The 12,335-nt window shown below is 42.6% G+C and overlaps 1 protein-coding gene across 6 annotated transcripts in view; it reads right to left on the bottom strand.

Moving 5' to 3' along the window:
• Nucleotides 1-3,317, bottom strand: part of DENND4C (DENN domain containing 4C) — a 141,830-nt gene extending 138,513 nt beyond the window's left edge. For 3 of the 6 annotated variants that reach the window (XM_066368234.1, XM_066368239.1, XM_066368240.1), the window contains exon 1: nucleotides 2,946-3,317. The gene's annotated coding sequence lies outside the window, so the exon portion shown is untranslated. Of the gene's footprint in view, nucleotides 1-2,343; nucleotides 2,450-2,945 lie in introns of all 6 variants that reach the window. The other 3 variants (XM_066368235.1, XM_066368236.1, XM_066368237.1) reach the window with 3 other exon arrangements.
• Between the last annotated feature and the right edge of the window lie 9,018 nt (nucleotides 3,318-12,335).

Below are 12,335 nucleotides of genomic sequence, written 5' to 3'. Positions count from 1 at the left end.
TAGCATTATTTTAAGAGTATAAAAAATTGAATCATTAAAATGTCAAAAATATGAAAAGGCTAAATAAACTGTGGCAATAAAACTACTATAAAACCATTAGGTAACAGTAATATGCAGAACCAGGAAAAACATGTTATGTTTAAAAAGACAATTATAAACACATTAACAACCGAATTATAAACAAGTACAGACAGAACTAGTATATTACACCAATTAATATATTATGCAAGTATACTAACCACTATGCTGCACACCTGAGACAAATACAAAAAAGAAACAATATTGAAAGATATATATTATGCAATTATAATAGAATTAAAGTACAGAAAATGTAAACGTTAAGATAATTAAATTTTTTCTCTGAATTTCCTTTAATCATGATATACTCTTTTCCAATATAAATATTTTCAAATACCACATTTGGCTCTATTATTCCTACTTACTTATATAAGTACTATGTATGAACATAAGTAGAAAAAAATATAACTGCCTAACTATGATATACTCTTTTCCAATATAAATATTTTCAAATACCACATTTGGCTCTATTATTCCTACTTACTTATATAAGTACTATGTATGAACATAAGTAGAAAAAAATATAACTGCCTAACTTTGCTCCACAAAAATCCTAAATTTTAAATAATGCCAAAGACCTAGTGTTTCACACCGCTGTACTTTTTACAACTCTTCCTCCAAGTTTTAATTCTTATAAAGGGATCTCCAATTCCAACAAGACATCCCGTTATTGTAAGTCTGCCAAACTGACAATATAAAATAAGTACAAATCGTGGCACCAACACAAAGAAGGTAAAATTTTAAGCCACATACTATTATGACAGTCTATTGCCCTTACTAAGTCTCAGTAAACTTATTATATTGGAAATTCAAATTAGAATAGAAATTCTGTTTTGCAAATCAGAAAGACCAAATCAGACAACCTGTCTCTGACTCAGCAGCTTTCTTTTTTACTTTACAACCTGTACTTAAGTTGCAAGCAGAAGACTGAAAGCTAACTTTCAAACTGAGCAGCAAAGCCAATAAGAAATCACTATGTGTCTTGGCAAGAAACTCCAATGAAAATAAAAAATGTTTTGGTCCTTAACAGGCAGATACATAACGAGATAAGGTGCATTGTTGGGTTATTATTTGTCATGCAAAATCCCTTACATATTAGCTTTTATTGCAGATACTTACCATGCTTCTTTAAAAATACCTTAAACAAGTAACTTCCAAATCTGGCACCATGAATTATGATAGCCTACACACCACTGCAGTTACTTGTAGTAATTCAAAACATTTGCGTTTTAAGAACAGTCTCCACATACCAACTCTACTGCCAATTTCTTCAGCTGAAATCTCAAACAAGATGCACTAATTTACAACTATTCAAGAGTAAAACTCTCCAAAATACAACTTCAACATTTCTAACATCATATATATCTTATTGTGCAAATTAGCAAGTCTAAACGGTAGTACACTAAGTGAGGTACTACCGTCAAACTCAAATGACATTATCAGTTCACTAAAATCAGTAACACAAAATATCAGATCCCTAATCCAAAATGTTCACAGGAGATACAAAGAAGGGCAAGTGTGGATTGAGTGTGTGTTACTAGAGAAATCAGTCAGAACCTAAATGACAGGCTTCCTCACGAATACAAATCCAAGTTAATTTCCGATTTCCAGGCCCACACCAAGAAGGCAGTTACCAACTTTTTTACAATACCACCAAGACAACAAAATATAGGTGGGGTTTTTTCATGGTTATATTGATAAAGAACAGGTTTTAAGGCTCAAGGATGTTTTCCTTTTGAAACTAATTTTGCTCTTATCACGTGTACACAGAAAATAGCTCTGCATTTCAAATAGCTACTTACTACAGATGCTCACCTCAAATCAAATATTTGAAAACTTAGCGCGTCAGCACTAATATTCGCCCCATACTTCCTATACCTTTCACCTTCTAAAGCGGGAGACCAAAAGGGAATACCTACTTCTACAGTAAACTGGGGCAAGAAGAGAAGAACGCCTTTACACGGGTTTGCTCACAATTACGGTAAGCAGCCAATTTCCAGACTACAAGGCTCGACAATCTCTCTGAGGCAAAAACACGTAGATAGCTGAGGGTTCGTTACTAGAAATTATCCTTTCTCTCACATTGACACAAGTAACTGCCCTTTTGCTGTGTGAAACAAACACAAAAATGTGTATGGGGGGGGGGGTACTATTTAAAAACTGGGTCACTCATTTGTTCTGAGGAGGCACAGTATTCGGTCGCGAAAAGGTCTATGAAGCAGAAAAAAGAAAAAAACGACAGCATCCTCAGTACAAAAAACTTACAGAGTTTTGCAAAGGTCAGCAGTAGGGGCTCATTCGTCGGTTTCGTGTTTAGTCACTCCGCGTTGAATGGAACCTGCCTTCCCAAAAAGTCCCCAACAAAGAAGTCCTGAGGAGCGGCCCAGGTAAGACAGAGGAGGAAATGCTCTCAATTCACCTGCGACACCTGCCGGTGCCCCCAGTTCTCCCCCGCTGCGTCCCGCGACCCCTCTGGAGATGCCCTAGCTCCCCGCCCGCCCCCGCGCCCAGCCCCTGCCAGGCGGCAGTCGCTCGGCACTCCCTAGGGCCCCGACTCCTCGCGCTTCCACGCGAGTGGTTCTCCTAAGCCCGGGCGGCGGCGCGGGGAGGCCCTCCCTGGCACAGCCTCGCCCCATCACTCCCCGCAGGCTCCAGGAACTCCCCGCCCCCGGAAACCGCGGAGAAACTAGGCCGGGAATGCCAGCCTCGGCCACTCTCCGCCTCCTCGGCGACCCCCCGCGGGTCGGCCTTCGCAACTCCCCACCCCCGAGCGGCTGCTACCTGCCCCGTGCCCTCCCGGCACGCGCGCGGGCCCGCAGGAGCGCGCGCGGGGATCCTCTGCAAAAGGCCTCCGGCCGCAGCCTCACCTGCCGCCCCCTCCTCCTTCAGCGCCACCGGGACACAGCCCCTTCGTGGGGCATGAAAGCGCCGGCTTCGCGGCCTGGACGCTCTTGGCAGGGCCGGGCGGGGGGACTTGCTCTCGCGGCCGCCGCCGCCGGGGCCCTATCTGCGCCTGCGCTGTCTCACGGGCTCGGTCTCGAGGGGCGCCGCAGGCAGCAAGGGGTAATGGCCGGGAGCGCGAGTTAGGCTGGCGCTTCTTCTCACCCGAGGCCGGCAGTGCGGGCGGCGGGGCGCTTAGGAGCTGGTCGGGGTACGACCGTCCAGACAGCTGACGGCCATGTTTCTGTTCCCTTTTTCTTTTTTTTTTCCTTCCCCTCCTTCCGCCCCTTTCCACAGAACAGCACTTTCCTACCCTCCTCCCTCTCCTTTTCCTACTACGGGGGCGGATGGAAAAGGGCGTGGGGGAGGGGTGGGGAAGGGAGGGGGCGGGGCAGCGCTGAGCCCCGCCCACGGGGAGGGCCGAAGCCACGCGGCCACTGTGCTTTACCCCCGGCCTGCGCGGCACCCGGGGGTAAAGCGCAGGCCAGCGGGAGCCTCCTCCGCGTCTGAGCTGCGGGTCAAGAGCAGAAACAGATGGGGAGAAAGGGTCCAGGGCTCTTCCTTGCACCCCTTTCTGCGGGGCCTAGACTCGCCGTTTGCTGTGGGATTATTGCTTTGGGTTCGGGCAGGTGGCGGCTGTTCCTCCAGTCTTTCAAAGACAGGTAAAGTGACATCCAATCGCTCAGAGTCACTGAGGAGAGTGCCAGGAGGGATGCAAGTTACTGGAGGATTCCTTCCCAGGGTGAGAATTAGAGTTTCCACGCACGACTGTGGGCCTAAGGGACCTGAGGGAGACCCGCCGACTGGCGCTTCCCGAAGTCTGTGCCCGGCTGCAGCGCCCCAGGAGAGTCCTTGGCCGCGCTCCACGCCGCCACCCGGGCCGAGATTTCGGAATGGGAACTCCGAATGTGGAAATCGCTCATTTAAATCAGTGCTCTCCTACCTCCTAAATGTAGCTTCTTTATCTACACGGGTACATGTATAGTCGTTTAACCTTACTGCAAATTTTGCGAGATTTTTTTTTTTGACAACTTTTTGAGGTTACAGTAAATGAGCAAGAGTAACAACTAGTTGTTTGGTAAGAAGCAAATACACTGCTCACAAAAATTAGGGGATATTTTATCCTTCATATTCATTCTGAAATATCCCCTGAATTTTATGAGCACTATAGTTTGAAACCAATTAGAACTTTTACCTCTGACTTCCCCCCAAAATGGCGAGTGACTTCACAGATTCCATGTCAGGTCAAAATTATTGTAGAACTGGTAAGATTTGTGCATATCTAATAAGTATTCACATATAATGACCATTTTCCTGAGAGTTACTCTCTCACTCAATCTGTATTTTTGACAAAAAGTATGAGATTAGAACTCAGTCATGAAGGCCCTGTTGTCAGTTTACTTCTGAAATTTGTTGCATACGGATTATATGAATTTTGTAGCCAACAACAAAAATTTTTCCTGATCACATTAGCAGAACTGATTCTGTAGAAATGCACAGCAATAGAAATGAGGTTTATTTAGGTAATATTTTCAAGTCAGTTTGAGCCCATTGGAAACCAGTTTTTGACATAGACAATCTAGATAGAAGTTTAATTAATGCTTAGAAATTTAGCTTGTGGACTTCTTGTCCTTCCTTTCTCAAGATCAAATTAATTAATAACTTAAAAACATTCAACATAGGCAAAAAATTTTAAAGGGTACATCTTATTAACACTCATAGATTGAGAGTTTTTTCCTCTTCTCCTGGACTTTTGCACGCACAGAAATGTATATGAAGGAAGCCAGTATATAGCTTCTATTTGATTAACGGACTATTCTCAATTGGTAATATAGGATTTAGGAATTTCTTTAATTATTTTCACTATTTTAATTGTATATATTTACCATATATTTCATTGCCGTTTTCCAGCCAGAATTTCAAAGAATGAACTCATGTTTTGGGCCTAATTTTTTGCCTAAGTTCTTAGATCTGAAAACCCTTGATTCACTGACCTTCTCAGCTGCACTCTTGTGTGTCCAGGGCTAAAATAAGTTCATTTTATTTTTTAACATACGAACATTTGTCTTAAAAGAACATTTGTCTTAAAAGTGGGAGGGGAACTGGAGAACCCAATAACTGAATTGTCATAAGCTCTATAGTATCACAGTTTCAGTGTAGCCTATATAGATACAAAATAGAATAATCAGCCCTTTGAAGAAGGGAATACAGACATATGACTAGAAATGATTACTGCAGATTTCTGTGGATCACCAATGGAAAATAATTGAATGGAATTGTTGAAAATTTTCTTAAAATAAGATTTAAAATTTTTTATTTTTAAATTAAAAAAGGTTTTTGATAGCCATCTTCAGTGCTACAGCATGCCACATTGTTCATTTTCTTACTCTCTTCAATGTTGCTTTTCATAGGAATATTCAAAGACCTTTATACTTCTTTTCTGTTTTGTTCAATACCATGTTTAACAAAAGTATTGTACATATAGCAGTTTAATCTGGTAATTGTCATTGTGTTTATAATTTCTTAATGTCTGAATTTCATACTATATTATAAGCCCTGTAAAAGTAGGGTTGACATATGTCACATGTATGTAGTCACATGCCATATTTCTCTTACAGATTGTCAGCACCTAGCAGAATTACTAATATATAATAAGTTCTCATAAAATACTTGATGAATGACTGAAATCAGTCTGTATTTCCCCCACTTTCTTCTACTCTGTCCTTAGGCAAGTTACTTAATTCTCCTCACCTATAAAGTGGGTAAAATGATATTTATAAGAATTAATATCACCTGACCAGGCGGTGGCGCAGTGGATAGAGCATCGGACTGGGATGCAGAGGACCCAGGTTCGAGACCCCGAGGTCGCCAACTTGAGTGCGGGCTCATCTGGTTTGAACAAAAAACTCACCAGCTTGGACCCAAGGTTGCTGGCTCAAGCAAGGGGTTACTTGGTCTGCTGAAGGCCCACGGTCAAGGCACATATGAGAAAGCCATCAATGAACAACTAAGGTGTCTCAAGGAAAAACTGATGATTGATGCTTCTCATCTCTCTCCGTTCCTGTCTGTCTGTCCCTATCTATCCCTCTCTCTGACTCTCTCTCTGTCCCTGTAAAAAAAAAAAAAAAAAAGATCATTTAATAATTTATAGTAAGCTATAAATATAAAACAGACTAATTCAGTAATCAATACTTCACACATGCTGGGCAGCCTCTCATTGTAGCTTACCTGGTTTATGCCCTTGTAGACTTATTGACTAGCTTCAGAATACACGAGAAGTGATGAGATCTAATAAGATGAGGTTATAGAAAAGACTGTGGCTTCAGTCTTGGATTCTCTCTCTCATCCTCGTGGATTGCTCAGTCTGGGGAGAGCCATCCACCATGTCATCCAGCAACCCCATAAGTGAATTCTGAGTTGAATCCTAGCCAAGTTGAGCCTTGAAATGACAGTAGCCAACACCTCAGTTGCAACCTCCTGACAAACTGAGCCAAAATCACCCAGCTAAGCTACTCCTGGATTCTTTATTTATAGAAACTATAAGATAATGTTTCTTGTTTCCAGCTACAAAATTTGGGGGTCATTTGTTACACAACAATAGATAACTAGTTCAGCAATGTAGTACCTAGAAAGTAGCAAGTGTTTGTTAATGGTATCTTATCCTTTACTGAATATTACTGGGTTTAGCATATGATACTTAATATTGCATAATACTGAGTTTAATAATAGTGTTTACAATGCAATGAGAGAAATACCTTCACTCCAGGAAAAGTGAAAAGACTGATTTTACTTGATCTGTTACTCATAGATTATCTTTGCTCTAAGAGAATTCCTTAAAATGTATTTCATAAGATGTCTAGGATTTGTTTGAAAATAATACATTGGAGATGGGAGGGTGAGTAAGTAGCAGTTTAGGTATAACACAGTTGGGCATATGTTGAAGTAGAGTGATTGGTACTTAAGGGTTTTTTAATGTTGTTCCCTATATTTTATGCCATTTTGAAATTTTCCATTAAAAATAGTTGTTTTGTTCAAAGTATTTGATGGAATCATAAGTTTGGAACTGAAGGGAATCTTTTTAATTTTTACTTTTTTAAGTAAGAGGAGGGGAGCTAGTGAAACAGACTCCTGCATGCACCCTACCGGGATCCATCTGGCAACCCCTATCTGATGCTGATGCTCCAGTCAATTGAGCTATTTTTAACACCTGAGGCTGATGCTCTCAGACCAACCGAGCTGTCCTCAGCACTGCTGCCCATGCTCGAACTAGTCGAGCCACTGGCTGCGGGGGGGGGGGGGGGGGGGGGGGGGAGGTAGAAGCAGATAGTTGCTTCTCTTTTGTGCCCTGACCGGGAATTGAACCCAGGACATCCATATGTCAACACTCTATCCACTGAACCAACTGGCCAGTGCCGAGGGGAATCTTTAGAGATTATCTATTCTAATTATTCTCATTTAGGGAATTTAAGACCCGGTAAAATCTATTGGCTCACCTAGAATCTCTCAATCTCAGTTTTGGTGATTTCATAGTTGATTATCGAGGAGAATTCATAGCTCTTTATTTTCCCAAACAGAGTAACTTGCTCCAGATTTCCTAGGATAGCTTCCACATAATGAAAATCTGAGCCTAGTCTTCACCTCCACATATTGTAGACTGGCAAGTTATCTGGGTTCACCCCTTCACTCGTCAGTTTTGAAAAACAGGGTTTGAAGGTTTGGTTCTTCAAACCTATAGGTGCTCTTAGTCACTCTTTGAGAAAGAATTTTAAGTTTAAATCAACACTAAATCTGCCTTTTCACATAATATGTAAAGGACCCAGTCAGTGTGTTCTACCCTCCACAGGGAGCATCAGCACATTCTGCTCTTTGTGCTCCACTCCAGTACATTATCTGGCAGGGGTCTCTGTCTCAGCATTATTAGAATGGGCTCTTCCAGAGTCTTTTGAAGTTGCTCAGTGCATTCTTTACCTAGCTTTCTTTACTAAGCCTACAGGCCAAACATAGCTGAATTAGGAGTAAAAAAGACTGACACAAAGCCCTTGGTTTTGGATCAGAGGAGTGTTAGTGATCCAAAGAACTATGTCCTAACAGATCCTAAAAAGGAAGAGGGATTCACAGAAGGAGAAAATCATGAAGAAATAATGGGTAGAGCCTGACAAGGCGGTGGCGCAGTGAATAGAGCATCAGACTGGGATGCGGAGGACCCAGGTTCGAAACCCCGAGGTCGCCAGCTTGAGTGCAGGCTCATCTGGTTTGAGCAAAGCTTACCAAGCGTGGACCCAAGGTCGCAGGCTTGAGCAAGGGGTTACTTGGTCTGCTGAAGGCCTGCAGTCAAGGCACATATGAGAAAGCAATCAATGAACAACTAAGGTGTCGCAAGGAAAAACTGATGATTGATGCTTCTCATCTCTCTCTGTTCCTGTTTGTCCCTATCTATCCCTCTTTCTGACTCTCTCTCTGTCTCTGTTAAAAAAAAAAAAAAATGAGTAGAGAGGTTGAGCAGAGACAGTCTATTTGACTATCTGAGACACAAGATCTGCTACCCATGGCTGGCTTTAATGACTTCCTACAGGATTGTAAGTGGAGGTCATAGCCCCCAACCCTCAATCTTTCCCCACTATTGGGGATCAGTATTTGTGCTAACTTCAACACTACTTTAACACCTAACTCCAGATATGGCCATTCTCTTGAACTGGACTTGTCTATATCCATCTATCTAGATACATTTTAGTTTCCCAACTCACAGAAATGTAGCTATCCTGACTAGATCTTAACTCAACTCCTTTTTGTGGGCCTCAGTTTTGGTATTCCCCACATCATAGGAAATTGTCCTGACCACAGCTCTAGAAATATATGCATTCTTGCCCTGGCTGGATAGCTCAGTTAGCTAGAGCATTGTCCCAAAGCACAGAAGTTGCTGGTTCATTCCCTGGTCAGGACACATACAGGAGCTGTCTTTCTCTCCCCCTTCCTCTCTCGCTAAAATCAATAAATAAACTTTTTTTTAAAAGAAATACATTCTTTATTCCAGAGATTGATTTTTTAAAACATTTCATTACAGAACAATAGTAAAAAACAGCCCTGGCTGGTTGACTCAGTGAATAAAGCATTGGCCCAGCGTGTGGACATCGGGTTCGATCCCCAGCCAAGGCACACATGAGAAGTGACCATCTGCTTCTCTGCTCCTTCCTCTCCCCCTGCTCTCTCTTCCCCTCTTGCAGCCAGTGATGCGCTTGGTTTGAGCGTCAGCCCCAGGTGCTGAGGATAGCTCAGTTGATTTGATCATCAGCCCCAGAAGGGTTGCTAGATGGATCCCAGTTCGGGCGCATGCGAGAGTCTGTCTATCTCCCCTCCTCTCACTTAAAAAACACACACATGCACACACAGTAGAAAATAAGAAAATATACACCTCAACCAAAATAACAAACTCCTTTGTATCCATCACCCAGCTTCAACTCAGAATCTTGTTTAATGTAACCCCAAATCTACTCCTTCTCCTCAAGTGGTTTGAAGCAAATACTTGACATTTCATGTCATCTGTAAATATTTCAGCATGTATCTCTAAAAGATAAGGACTTTAAAAAAAAAAAAAACCCACAAAGCCATTATCACCATTTAAAAATTATTTTAATTAATATTTTATTAAGCCTGAACAGGCAATGGCACAGTAGATAGAGGATAGGCCTGGGGTGCAGAGGACCCAGGTTCAAAACCCCAAAGTGGCCTGCTTGAGCATAGGCTCATTGGGCTTGAGCACAGGCTCACCAGCTTGAACTAATAAGGTCACTGGCTTGAGCGTGGATATCATAGACATGATTCCATGGTCACTGGCTTGAGCCCAAGGTCACTGGCTTGAGCAAGGGGTTACCAGCTCAGCTGGAGCCTCCCAGTCAAGGCACATATGAGAAAGCAATCTATGAACAACTAAGGTACCATAGCACAGAACTGATGCTTCTCATCTCCCTCCCTTCCTGTCCCTATCTGTCCCTCTCTCTGTCTGTCTCTCACTAAAAAAAAAATTAATAATATATTTTATTAATTTTTTAATGAGAAAGAACCTAGAAATATTTATAATGCATCATCTCTCATCCCTTTCCATTCCTCAGGATCTATTCCCTTGGATCCAACTCCTGCCGAGAGGGTTTGAGTTTGCCATACACCTCTTTTTTCCCCTTCCTCCGTGCTTCAGAGAATTTAGAGTAGAGACTTTCCTTTGAAGTTTTCAGGAAGCTAACCATTTATTTCCCATAGGCTCAATGGTTTAGTGTTGCTAATTCAAGTATTCCCTATCTACCCTATCTACTTTATTTAAAATAGCACTCACAGTTTATCACCTTGCCCTGTTTTAAATTTTCCCCATACTTTGGTCACTGACATTTACTGTCTATTTACATATATGTTTACTGTCAGTCTCCCCTACCAGCATGGAAGCTCCATAAGGGCAAGAACCTCATTTTATTCACTACTGTATCTCTGGTACCTACACAGTAGTAACACTCAGTAAATAATTGTTGGTGAATGAAACAAATAATTAAGCAATACTTTTAGGAGACTATTCTCCTCATCAGTTTTCAGCCTTCATCTTTCTGGTCATTGTTTTATCTCTGAAATTTCTAAATTCTAGATCTGGTAAACCCCAGCTGGCCCTACCTCTTCAATCCTGCATGTATGCCTGAGCATATCTGAAAATCTCTGGGACTCTTATCTATAATTCTTCCCTCTACAATCTATGTAAGAAAATTCTTTGAGTTGAGTTCAGAGCATTCAATATGGTTGTGAACAATTCTATGACAGCAATAACCATTAACTGATTAATGCATAAAAGAGAATGAGTTAGCAAATTTTGTCTTAAATAGCCTGACCAGACAGTGGCGCAGTGGATAGAGCATTGGACTGGGATACAGAGGACCCAGGTTCGAGACCCCCGAGGTCCCCAGCTTGAGTGCGGACTCATCTGGTTTGAGCAAAGCTCACCAGCTTGGACCCAAGGTCGCTAGCTCGAGCAAGGGGTTACTTGGTCTGCTGAAGGCCCATGGTCAAGGCACATATGACAAAGCAATCAATGAACAACTAAGGTGTCGCAATGAAAAACTAATGATTGATGCTTCTCATCTCTCTTCGTTCCTGTCTGTCTGTCCCTACCTTTCCCTCTCTCTGACTCTCTCTCTGTCTCTGTAAAAAAAAAAATTGTCTTAAATAACTTGAATAACATGTCAATTCTCCAATTTAATGGTTTATTTACTCATGCCTTCTGCCTTCATTAAGAATTATAAGAGAGGCCCTGGCTAGTTGGCTCACTGGATAGAGCATCAGCCTAGCACATGGATGTTCCAGGTTCGATTCCAGGTCAGGGCACACAAGAGAAGTGACCATGTGCTTCTCACCTCCTCCCTCTCCCCTTTCTCTCTCTCTTCCTTTCTCATAGCCAGTGGCTCAGTTGATTTGAGTATCAGCCCCAAATGCTGAGGATTGCTTGTTTGGTCCAAGAGCATCAGCCTCAGGTGCTAAAAATAGCTCAGTGATTCAAGCATCAGCCCAAGATGGGGATTGCCAGGTGGATCCTGGTGGGGTGCATATGGTATTCTGTTTCACTATCTCCCTTACTCTCACTTAAAAAAAAAAAAAGAGAGAGAGAACTAGAGAAGCTGAATCAAAGATGGTGATGGAGTAGTTGGATGTTCCACTAACCTCCTCCCAGGAACAAATGGGAGTTATAACTAAATTTAATAACAGTCATCCTGGGAAATCAACTCAAAACTGAGGAGGAGTCTATAACTAAGGATTCACAGAAGAAGACACAGCGAGACTGGTAGTAAGGGTGGAGACACAAAAAAAGCTTCCCCTGCTCCCACGAGTGAATGGTGTCTGAGGGTCCTGAGGGACATCTGAGCAGTGGGGAAGGTTAGCACTTAGAGGTGAGGGTCCTAAGCTCCAGGCAGGGCACCGCAGCCTAGAGCACCAAAGCCTAGAAGAAGTGCCCACATAGCACTTGGCAGTGAAAAGAGGTGAGATTTCTGTCAACCAGAAAGAGACAGGAGTTCTCAGAGATGCAGGCACCCTCTTAAAGGGCCGACAGAAAATCTTGTTCACAGACACTTTCTGTGGGCTCCAGCAAAGGGACGGCTGAGAGAACTACAGTTTCGTGAGGAGAGTGTGAAATTGGCCCTCTAGGGAGAGACACAGTGGGGGAACAGCCACCAGACTCCCTGTGCTGCTGAATTAGTCTCAAAGACCGCAGTCACCATCTTTCTTGGAGCATTCCCATCCATGCGGCATCTGCCTGGAGGAAAGCAACTGCCCCACCCTCAGGAATCTCT

Source organism: Saccopteryx leptura, chromosome 2 (genome assembly GCF_036850995.1).
Source record: "Saccopteryx leptura isolate mSacLep1 chromosome 2, mSacLep1_pri_phased_curated, whole genome shotgun sequence".
In the NCBI taxonomy this organism is placed as follows: Eukaryota; Metazoa; Chordata; class Mammalia; order Chiroptera; family Emballonuridae; genus Saccopteryx; species Saccopteryx leptura.
This window is presented reverse-complemented; position numbering and strand designations above follow the sequence as displayed.